Source organism: Ananas comosus, linkage group 7, assembly GCF_001540865.1.
Source record: "Ananas comosus cultivar F153 linkage group 7, ASM154086v1, whole genome shotgun sequence".
NCBI classification, from domain to species: domain Eukaryota; kingdom Viridiplantae; phylum Streptophyta; class Magnoliopsida; order Poales; family Bromeliaceae; genus Ananas; species Ananas comosus.
Window position 1 is genome coordinate 10,788,920 of NC_033627.1, and position 12,702 is coordinate 10,801,621.

General features: G+C 38.1%; 1 long non-coding RNA gene across 1 annotated transcript; it reads left to right on the forward strand.

Annotated features, from left to right (window-relative positions):
• Positions 4,536-5,003, forward strand: LOC109713356. The gene is made up of 3 exons (XR_002217091.1): positions 4,536-4,612; positions 4,709-4,785; positions 4,881-5,003. It is a non-coding gene; the product is annotated as an uncharacterized LOC109713356 (long non-coding RNA).

The window sequence follows — 12,702 nt, forward strand, 5'->3', positions numbered from 1 at the left end:
AATACTGCTCTGCTTGCCCAATTAAGGTCGATGATTGGATCATACTCGTAAAGTTGTTGGCACTAAAACAGTTAACAAACTATTAACGTTGCTTTGGACATGGATTAGCTCACCCGCTTTTACACAAGGACTGATTGTCGAAATCGAACTATGATCATTCGTGAGTCGAGCCAAGAGGAATTTGTCTTTCATGGTTGTAAGAGTTTTCTCTTTGCAATGTTGATTTCGATGTCGTGGCCAAGCACTTGATGAATAACTGCTGTGTAGCCAACTTGGTGTGGATGGTGGATGTGACAAAGGAGGCTTCGGGACTCAAAGACATCCTACTAGTTCGCGAATTCCCTAATGTCTTCCCTTTGGGGCTAGATGTCACCAAATCGAAAAATCGAATTTGTTATTGATTTGGTTCCTAGTATGGCTCCTATTTGCAAAGCACCATATAGGATGGCACTGGCTAAACTAAGAGAGTTGATGGTGCAACTTTAGAATCTTTTGGAAAAGGGTTTTGTTAAGCCGAGTGTATCGCCTTAGAGAGCTCCAATGTTGTTAAACAAGGAGAAGGACCCCGTTTGTGTGTAGACTACAGCGAATTAAACAAGATGATAATTAAGAACAAATAGGCATTGTCGCGTATCCATGACCTCTTTGATCAACTTCAAGGATCATGGGTGCACTCAAAGATAGATAGGGATGTCAATGGGTATGGATATCCGAAATATTATCCATATCCGAACCCGAACGGGGCGGGTTTATCCGAGCTAAAAGGATATGGATTTGGTTATGGGTATAGAAAATAAAAACCCAACGGATATGGGTACAGGTATGGATTTTGTATATACCCGACCCGAACCCGAACACAAACCCGAATAAATTATATATATATATATATATATATATATATATATATATATATATATATATATATATATATATATATATATATTTATTTATTTATTTATTTATTTATAGAACTAGGCTAATACACTATTAATAGCACCAAGTTATTGGTGCTACCAAGTTTTTGGCCATTGGATTAAGAAATGTACGGTTAGGATGATGTAGGCCCTCTAGGGTTGAGTAAGTTGTTGGTTGAATAGTATAATCTAACGGGTGAAAATAGTCAAAGGGTTAAATCCAACGGTGGAAAACTCGATAACACCAAGTGCTTGGTGCTATCGATAGTATCCCAACCGTACTCTCTCTCTCTCTCTCTCTCTCTCTCTCTCTCTCTCTCTCTCTCTCCTCTCTAGTTACTATCATAGTTAGTATATATATATATATAAATTATTTTTTTATATAATATATAAAATATTTAATAATGTTTATCCATTGGATCTTCATCCAACGGTATACAAAAATTTCTATCTTCATTTTCCTATTTTCCCTTATTTTCAATGTGGTCCTCGGGATGTGCGGCAAGAGCGAGAGGGATTACTCATCACTAAACCCTAAGTCCCTTTGCCCCATCCGCCATTTCACCGCCCCCTTCGATCTGCCGTTCGCGGTCTCCCCCGCCCGTCCCCAATCCGGCAATCCTTCCCTCTGCCGTCTGCCCCGCCTTGCCCGCTGCCTGTCCCCAGACGCCTTGCTCGCGCCCCATCCCTAGTCTCCATTCGATCGAAGTCGAACCATTCCGTGATTTCTCGTACTCGGTACTCTCAATCTCACGACGCCCTTCCCTCTCCTCTTCCTCCTCGGTCTCTTTTTCCTCTTCCTTCCATTCTCGTTTTCTGCATTCAACATGGTATGAGTTCACCCATTTAATCTCGTCGACGTTCAGCAAGGTCAGATCCATTAGTTTTTTTTGGTATGGGGCCTGCAAAGTTACTGCTCATCAATTTCAAAAACTACAAAAAGATCGGAAAAAGAAACCAAGAGGCCCTTAACTATTTAAATTGTTAACAGAACAAATTACACCAGTATTCCTGAACCATATCCGCTACATTTGTATTCATTATTGTATACGAACTCATCCCATACAAGAAAAAGAAGTGTTAAATAGCTTGAGAATATTTTTGAAGCTCTTCTATTTCAAAGGAACAAAAAAAGGAAATGAGGCATAGAAATGCCTCTGAGATGGTGAATTAAAATCAGCCTATCAAGCCTTAGGTCATGTCATCTGTAACTGCCAAAAGAATGAAACTGTTTCCAAGGGATGAGAGAGCTGTGTTTCTCATTCCTAATTCCCAAAGCTCAGAGTTTTGAGATTAGTAATGACCAAAGCTAATCAAAATTTGGTCCAAATTGACCAAAATACATTGTGTTAAGCCAACTAATCCAAAACAAGCCGAAGCTGATTGAATCCCCAAAATTTCCTTAGTTTTGTATTTAGCCTCAGTTGAACCTTCAGAACTCGTGCCTTTAAACATAGAGATGTAAATAGGAATACTCTGTTTTGGTTTTATTTGCATAATCATTCAATTATTCTCTTGGCTAGATACTTTTTTTTATTTATTACTCTCTTGATGATTGATTAGCAGGTCAAATTATACAAACCAAAAGGATAAAAAATGTCTACACAACCGGCTAATGAAAACTCTCAACCTTCACCGGCACCACTTACTATTCATACAAATGTAGGATCAAATCCATCCCCAGTTGATACTATCGGTGATGACGAAGAAACCAATGAAGTAATGAAAAAAAAAAGCAACTTCCTTGGTGTGGAATCACTTTTCGAAGGAAAAAGTTGCTGAAGCTATAAAAGCCAAGTGTAATTATTGTGGAAAGAAACTTTGTAGGGATGCAAAACATGGAACGAGCCACTTACATTCGCATCTCAAGGTATGCCCAAAGCGCAGATTTAAAAACATTAAAGATATAGTGTATCAAAAAAAGCTAAAGTTAGAACAATTTGGTGGTGAGAAAGTAAAGGTTGTCAATTTTACCTTTGATCAAGAGGTGTCAAGAAACGAGTTAGCGTCGATGATTATTATGCATGAATATCCAATTTCCATAGTAGAGCATGTTGGTTTTAGAAAATACTCGGCTTCTCTTCAACCGGCATTTAAAATACCTTCTAGAAATACAGTGAGAAATGAATCTTAAAAATTTATGATTATTAGAAGGAAAATACGATGAATTTATTGAAATCAAATCAAAGTAGAATTGCTATTATTACTGATATATGGACAGCTAAGAACCAAAAGAGAGGCTTTATGGCGATCATGGCTCACTTTATTGATGATTCTTGGATGTTGCAAAGTCGAGTGTTGAGGTATATTTTAATTTCTGTATGCAAATAGTATTACTTTTCATATTTCTCATTCATAAAAGTAACTTTCATTATTATTCATTATAGGTTTGCCTATGTACCTTGTCCACACACTGCTAATACACTTTCTGATGTATTGATGGACACATTTATTAATTGGAATCTTGATAAAAAGCTCTCTACTCTAACAGTAAACAACTGCAGTTCGAATGATGTTATTGTAGATATCCTATTGGATAAGCTTGAAAACAGGTCTCTTATGGTGCGTGGGCATTTTTTTCACATGCGTTGTTGTGCGCATATTCTTAATTTAATTGTTAGAGATGGATTAGAGATGATTGGAGATGCTTTTGAGAAAATACGAGATAGTGTTGCATTTTGGAAGGCAACACCAAAGAGAGAGGAAAAGTTTGAAGAAACAGCCCGTCAGTTGGACATTTCAAGTACTAAGAAATTGGTGCTTGATTGTAAAACGCGATAGAATTCTACATTTTTAATGCTTCAATCTGCTTTGGTATATAGGGATATTTTCTCACGTTTGAAACTTCGTGAGCCATTATACAAGTGTTTGCCTTTAGAAGACGATTGGTGTGTAGCGGTGGACATATGTGAGACACTCGAACTTTTTTATAGTGTAACCGAAATTTTTTCGGGTACAAGATATCCGACGGCTAATCTATTTTTTGAAAAAGTGTGCGATATTAGATTGACATTACTTGAGTGGTCTGTAGATCTTAATGAGATGATTAGATCCATGGCTGAAAAAATGCTTAAAAAATTTGATAAATATTGGCATATAATTCATGGCATTATAGGAGTAGCAACTGTTTTGGATCCAAAATATAAGTTGACTTTATTAGATTGTTATTTTTCGACCATTTATAGTACCGAAGTCAATAATGATCGAAGTTGATAAAATTCGACAATTATGCTATGATCTCCTTAGTGAGTATCAAGAAAGAAACAAGCAAGACAAGGAAGTTGGTGGTAAATCTTCTCATTCATTTTCTTCTTCTATTAGTGAAGTTGGCAGTCGTAGTATGATTAACAGGAAAAATTTTACTGCTATTTATGATCAATATATGATGCAGAAGAAGAAATCAACATCTAGTACACCTATAAAATCCGAATTGGATCATTACTTAGAGGAGGATACATTACCAAGAACAGATAATTTTGATGTGTTGGCTTGGTGGAAAAGTAATGGCCTCAAGTACCCTACATTGATGATGATGGCTAGAGATATCCTTGCAATTCCAATTTCTACTATTGCATCCGAGTCGACATTTAGTACTAGTGGAAGATTTTTAAGTCCACATCGAAATCGGCTTCTTCCTGATGTTTTAGAAGCATTAATGTGTACTCGTGATTGGCTTTGGGCAAAATTTCATCAAGAAGGTTTTTTTAAAAAAATTTAGTGATATATAATTTAGTATTTTAAAATATGTCTATTATAGTTATTATTTATATTGATATCTAATATGTTATTTGTAGATTCCTCTACAGCTACATCGTATTATTGATCTTCGTTGGATGATGATGATGAAGGTGGCATCATTGATGTTGATGAGGTAATTTCTAATCAATATTTTTAGAAAGGAATAGTATAAGAATTTATTATTCTAGAAATACTTTTAATAGTTTTTGTATCTTTTCTCATGTACAGGAATAATATATAATTTGCCAACGCATCTTGGAGGATTGACTAATGACGAGGAGGCTAAGCGAATGTTGTATTAGATAACTTATTTAAATTTTAATGTAACATTTTGATATCTAGAAATTGTACTAGATATTTAGCGAATGTATTGTTGTCTTTAACTATTTGAATTTATATTTTTTTTATCGAAATATTGATATTATATGGCATGAATGTATTTGATTGTGTTTTGAAATTTTGATTGTGCATGTTTTTTTATTGTGTTTTGAAATTTTGTATCGAAATATTGATATTATATGGCATGAATGTATTTTGATTGTATTTGATTGTGTTTTGAAATTTTGATTTTACTATAATTTATTTTGAAATATGTTAAAAAAAATTCATTATTTTGGGTTCGGGTTTTCGGGTTCGGGTTCGGGTTTTTGAAAACCCGACCCAAACCCGACCCGTTGACATCCTTAAAGATAGATCTCCAATCTAAATATCACCAACATAAGATCAAGCCAGAATATATGCATAACACGACTTTCAAGACACAGTATGGACACTACATGTTCAGAGTTATGCCGTTCAAACTCACCAATACCTTGTTGGCCTTTATGGATTTAATGAACCATATTTTCAAACTGTTTTTGGATCGATTAGTAGTGGCCTTCATTAACGACATCTTGGTGTTCTTTTGGAGCTAGTGATGCTGATCACAAAGAACATTTGAGACAAGTGTTGCATGTTTTGCAGAGTGAGAAACTTTTTGCCAAATTGAAAAAAGAATGTGAATTTTAGCTTCAGAAAGTTGCTTTCTTGGGAGATGATACTGGCATGTTGGTCAATTCAAAAAAATTTTAGCAATCCAAGACTGGCCATGGCAGACAAATGACACTATGGTAAGGAGTTTTCTTGGTCTTGCTAAATACTATCGTCGATTTGGCGCATTACTTGTGCAGCTACCCAATAGCATTAAATTGATGTGTTAGGACAGCGGGAGAGTAGGATAAGTGTGAGACTCATTTCGAGACACCTCGTGGGTTGGGGTGACGTTCCGACGAGTCGGTTCGACAATCGGGCGATCTTTCGGTGACCGTGGAACGGGGTCCGGAAATCCAATTGTTTGCCCGTTTGGATTCACTTAGAGTCATAGCTTTTGTAATTAGTGAGTTTGAAATAATTACGATTTTGGATCATACTTTGCTTAGGTTAGGCCTATGACGGGAGACATTAACAGGGTGTTGATGACCTGATTTCATTCTATAGAAGAAGTGGATACTTCAATCCGAAGTCGGTAAAATGGTGCTTGCTCAGTGATTTCTATCCCTATTACCTCCTTTCATTTACTTAATACTGGTGAGCTTTTGTACACCACTTGACTTCTTAGCTAGTTGCTCTACACTTGTTCCTATCTCATTTTATCATAATTTAGTGGCAGAGCGGTGTTCCTTGGTAATTGAATTGTCTATTGTATATTGATAAAAGATAACTATGACATTAGTTGGCACTCGTTGTTGGTGACACTCCTAGATGTGTATTGCATGATATGGCATTAGTTGACACTCGTTGTCGCTGACACTCCTAGATGTGTATTGCATGATATGGCATTAGTTGACACTCGTTGTCGCTGACACTCCTAAATGTGTATTGCATGATATGACATTAGTTGACACTCGTTGTAGCTGACACTTCTTGATGTGTACTGCATAATATAATATTAGTTGACACTCATTAACACTACTATTTGTATATTTCATGATTTGATAATTGTTGACCATGTGGTTAGTGACACTTCTAGTGGTATATCGCATGACTTGACATTAGTTGACCTGATGGTCGGTGACACTCCTAGATAGATATTGACCTAATTGCTTGGTGACTCTTTGTGGATTATTCTCTCGGCTACTTGCCGATGTTGGCTATTGAACATGTTGCATCGATCGCCACAGCTCATGAGCATTTCATGTACACCAGTGGTCTGATCCACCGCAAGAGGGTGTTCTTTTCTGAAAAAGTTGTCGTACTTCTGACCTGTGAGCCTTACGAGGTGGCTGTTAGGGTTATATGTCAGGTGGGCGAGCAGGATGTGGTTCAACCTGAGGTCTTTTGACCCATAGGGCAGTTGATTTAGTTGTTAGTGCTATCCACCATTTGATGCATTGGAGTATCCTGTTGTTCGTTATAGTAGCGGATAGTTATGCATTGATTAACAATTATAGTTCTTTTTAGTCACTATTGCTACTGTTCCGATGCATATGTTGATTATGCCTAATTATTGATTTCTACCTTATCTTACAATAGTAGTTACTTTTGCATCTATTGCCGGTTACTATTCTATTGCTACTGTACTTATGATATCTGTTCATGATTATAGTTATCTTTTCTATCCGGCGGTGAGTTCAGCTCGCCTTCGTCGGCTTGCGATACTCGGTGGGAGGAGAGACTTGTTTACATGTTCTCACCCCCAACCATTTTTCGAGTAACGCGAGCGGTGAGTGTTGGGACAGTGCGTGAGGATGATACTAGATAGCCGATCAGTCCGTTGTTGACATTCATTATCGTTTTACTGGATTAGTTTAGTTCACTTCCTATTAATGTTTAAAAATATTGGATGGATGGTTATTATGTGATCATCATATTGTTTGTGTTGTGTGGTTGTATGTTTGGTTGACTTTGTATTATGGTGCTACGCCGTGCATATACAGGAAAGACTCTATCAATTCATATAGGGGATTCTTTGTTCATGTGGCGGGTCTATATGCGTCTGTGGGGTGTTCTCAAAGGTGTTTTAAAAAAAATCTATACATTTTTTGCTAGTTTCCCTAAGAAGGATTTTTAAAAAAATCTCGAGGTGTGACACTGTGCAACTCCCATAGACCTGAAAACCCTCTAGACCAATGTTGTGCCAAGCCTGCACATAAGTCCCTACAGTAATTGCTCCTTGTGTCCAAAGCCCAACACACCCCATGTTAGTTGGGCCCTATTCTACGCAGCCCTGACAGAAAGTTGGCCCTTCTAAGGACCTTCAACACATTCCAAAATCAAACAGCTAGCTCTCTGCCACCCATGACACCGTTTCCCAACAAAAAATATCATCCCTCATAAGCAATAATGTTCATTCTTAAAAGTTGATCCTCTTTTCTCTCTGTTCTCTTTTTCTTTCACTTTTTCCTTACCCCCTTGTTTAGCATTTGCATGAAAAAAGGAACCCCTTTCCTTTACCTTTTCATGGTGCGATCTTGATTTTCTCCCACACAAACAAATCCTATCTTTGACCTTATCGTCACTTTTTCTCACACAGTTTAGCATACCTTGTACATGTCGCAGTCCTCTCTTTGCATTTAGATCTACTAATGACCGTTGGAGCAAAAACTTGGACATCATGTCATCACTAGTGCTGGCGATCATTGATGGACCTATTGTCTATTGCTGTCTTCTCCGCCTATTAGACAACCTTTTCATGCCATCTATCTACTGTTTGATTTCTACCTCCCCTATCTCCACATTGCTTACTCCATTACTGTCGATCGAAAGCCCATTGCCTTTTAGCTCCTGATTCCCTTCGCCCTCTTCATCAGGATCGCCAGGCGGTGGCAGCACATCCCACCGTAATCACCTTCCGTTTTCGAACTCTCCAATTGAACTAGTACAAAGGCTATATCATCACCTAAGGCTATTGTTATGTTTTGTGGTATGTCCCAAAGAACGTCAACAACGATTTGACAATGAAAGGCTTTCAAATCAGTCATTCTTTTAGCGGCTTCATCTACCCTAAAAAATTTATCAAACCTACTAACGAGAGCTGCAACCCTTGCCACCATCGATCACTCTCAAGGAAGGTTACATAGCTTGATCCATGCCGTATATGGCAACCTGAGAGGAGTTGCATGCCTATAAGGGCCCCAAGCATAGCAGTTCAACCAAAAGCCTTCCAAAGTGATGATTTGGCGCCGTATCAGCATCTTCGCGAGACCCATTTAAGGAGATATATCACGAACTCCCGATCCTTATTACTCGCTAAAAAGACGTCCTTGGAGTATCTACCAAATTGGTTTGCCAATGCATTTGCGTTGGTTTGTTGTGAGAAGTGTCCCAGATTCATCAGCTATACGGCATCAGCCAACATAGCATTCTGGCATAATTCTCTATGCTTAAAGTACTTCGTGTATGGAATGTAAGCCCTCATATTCGGCACACAACCCTGGCACGCTACACTCTGAACATAGTGCTCCTTATGTTGTTGAACCATTGTTTAAACTAAAAAGCCCAGTGTCTAATCTTGAGGCACCAAAGACACCTAAAGGGATCCCGACACGTTGTTGCTTTATGTTCCTAACTAAGGCACCTGGCGCACCTGCCATCTAAGGTCTCACTCTCGTCACAGGCTTGTTGGCTTAAATAGGCTAGAATCCTGCCCTGTGGCGGGAGGCCATGTTGGGCCGAGTCATGTTCGAAATGACGTGAGGCTGGGTGGGCCGAGTCATGTTCGAAGTGGCGTGAGGCTGGTGGGGCTGAGTCACAATCGAGACCCGTGGGCGCTATTTCTGTACGCTTTAAGTGGATTGGTTGCGTATTTCTAACAGCTCGAGCTTTTGGGATTAATGGTTAGCGCCAACGATCTGACAAGTGGTATCAGAGCCAGAGGTCATAGGTTCGATTCCCGCATGCTGCAAATGTGTCCAAGTGTTGGGGAGGGGATTGTTGGTTTAAATGGGCCAGCATCCTACCCTGTAGCAGGAAGCCATGTTAGGCCAAGTCATGATCGAAATGGTGTGAGGCTGGATGGGCCGAGTCATGTTCGAAGTGGCGTGAGGCTGGTGGGGTCGAGTCACAATCAAGACCCAAGGGCACTGTTTCTGTATGCTTTAAGTGAATTGGTTGCGTATTTCTAATAGCACGAGTTTTTGAGATTAATGGTTAGCGCCAACGATCCGATAGGGCTTACATTGCTTTATATTTAGGTCTTTGAATTTGGCTTGCACAGGCGATATTGGTTCTATCAACAAGGCCTCTTTATAGGACTTAAGGGCTCCAGGAGTAGAGTAATGGTGACCGATGCTCCTAGGTTGTTCATTCTCTACCATTTCACTACTGAATCCATCCATATCTTTTTCCAGAATGATGACAAACTTCAATGTGATCTTTTTCTATTAATTGTAGTTTCTAATACACGTGGCAAAGGGCTTGATAGTTGGCAACTGAGGTTGCAAGTTTGAAGCCCAGTTACGTCATATTTTCAGCTAAGTTTATTCTTTTAAAAAAAATGAATGAGCAGAAAGCAAATACATTCAAAAGGGTGTAAGACTCACACCTTTTCATCTGAGAGTTTAGGTATGTCTTGTGGATTTTTTAATATTAAAAGTAGATCGATACGACTAGTGTAAAGAAATGGGTCTCTAGATGAAGAAGATGTAAGATTTTGCTTAGTTTCTGGATATTGATATGATTAGTATAAAGAAATGGGTCCGTAGGTGAAGAGGATGTAAGATTTTGCTTACTTTCTAGGTATACAAATAGTGTGTAAGCTTTTGCTTACTTTCTGGATATACAAATAGTGTTGCCAAACTTTAACCTTCAACTTCCCCTTCCGGAAACTTCCTTTGGATTCTTCCTACTCCTATTGAGTAGATGGATCGATATAAAAGTGGCTTTCTTCCATGGTGACCTAAAGAAGGAGATATATATGTCACAACTAGCTAGAAGGTTGTTAAATAAATTGTTGTACAACGTGCAAAAGACGCAAAGGTGTTGGTACAAATGGTTTGATTCCTTCATTGTGAGTTTGGGTTTTGATAAGTTTGAAGTGGATCATTGTGTTTATTTCTATGAATATGATGATAGGGGCTTTTGCATATTGTTATTCTAGGTCGACGACACAGTGGCTGTGGGAAATAGCAAGGCCAAATATCTACTCTAAAGACTCAGTTGGTTGGGGAATCAGATATGAAGGACTTAGAATCCGTGAACCAAATATTCAGGATGGAGGTGTTGCATAAGAGAAAGAATGGAAAAGTTTGGCTTTTCACAAAAGGCTTATGTGGAGAAGATTTTGTGGCCCTTCAATATGCAAAACTCAAACTCAATTTCTACCTTATTTTTTATTCATTTGAAACTGTCTACAGTGCAATCACCCAACAGTGAAGCAGAAAAAGTCAACATGGCTCGGATACCATATTCTTCGACAGTAGGGAGCCTTATATTTGCCATCATATGTGCGAGACCTGATATTACTCAAGCAATAGGAGAATGAGTCGGTATATGGCAAATTTGGTTGTGAATATTGGAATGTAGTGAAGTGGATCTCAAGTTTTTGAGGGGCACCGCAAATTTCTCACTCTATTATAGTTCTGTAGGTTTGGAGTGAGTTGGATATGTGAATGTAGTTTTCGTAGGAGATAGAGACATAAGAAAGTTTACCACGGGATATGTATTCTCCATGGGTGGTAGTACCATTAGCTGGAAGTCGAAGCTTCAGTCGGTGATTGCTTTGTCGACGATAGAGGCAAAGTACATAGCAATAATACATGTTGTAAAGAGGCTATGTGGTTAAAAAACTTCAAGGAGAATTGAAAGTGAAGTAAAATATGGTGGGAGTGAATTGTCCTAATCAAAGTGCAATACACTTGGCGAACAATCTGGCGTTTTACTCTCAGATGAAACACATTGACATTCGCTATCATTTTGTGACAGATGTAGTGGATAAGCATCTTATTTTCTTGTTGAAGGTTCATATCGATACAAATCCAGCGAATATTTTGATGAAGCTGGTGACTCAAGAAAAGTTTAATTGGAGCATGATTTTATTGGTCTTGGAGCTACTAGAAGAAAGCGATAGCTTGTCAAGACCTCTGATTTGGTGTTTTATGGAGTTCGGCACATGTCTTCAAGGGAGAGAATTGTTAGATTATGTGAAGCCATATTCTGAGTCGATATTATGGTGAAAAAGTTGAAAGTTTGAGGTTTTTCGATATTAAATATCAAAAGTTAAAGTTTGAGTATCAATATCGACAAGTACATCAGATGTTCCTCAAATTCGAAGTTGTGAAGAACGATCTATATATTGAGTATTGGTATGCGATTTTGAATACTATAAATTCTGGAGGTGTTTTAGTTTCGGTACTCCAACTTAGGCACTAGTACTCAACTCTGAGACAAACAAGGTAAATTGGATTTGACTCCAAGTTGATATAATCTTAAGTCTTGAGATTAAGGATGGTCCAAGAACACTTTGGAGAGGGTTTTAAGAGGAGATCAACAGTTAGAAGTGAATCGGGGACTCAGATAGATGGTGAAAATTATTTCCTATTAGAATTGGGGTCTTTGGGTTAAAAATCTTTATAATTCATGTTTTAGAGTTTAGAGCTTCATTGTTGGAGGTTTCTTAGAGATAGAGCTACATCGTAGAAATCCTAATTGAGAGGAAGACATGGAAAGCTCCTGAAAGAAAGATTCTTATAATCCAATATTATTCTTCATGCTTTTATATTGTGGATTAATCGAAGAACACATTAAAGTGGTCTTGTCCGCAGACGTGCGTAGGTCGACACATTGGATCCGAATACATAAATTTTGTATCTTGTGTTATCTTATTCATTTTATTGCTTTGTTATTCTCGTGCTTATTTTCTATAATCATTCTCGTCTATTTTCATTTACGAAAAGTCTTATTTCTGCTGCACTTGTGCTGTGTGAGTTTGAGATGTGCTCGATAACCTCTTAGTCAGTCACTTCATAAATTGAAACTAAAAGGCAAAATTGCAAACCCACAAAAATGCACCAACTAATTAAGCAGATGGTGATAAAACTAGTCACCATATAAACTTCATATTTTTAAAGGCATT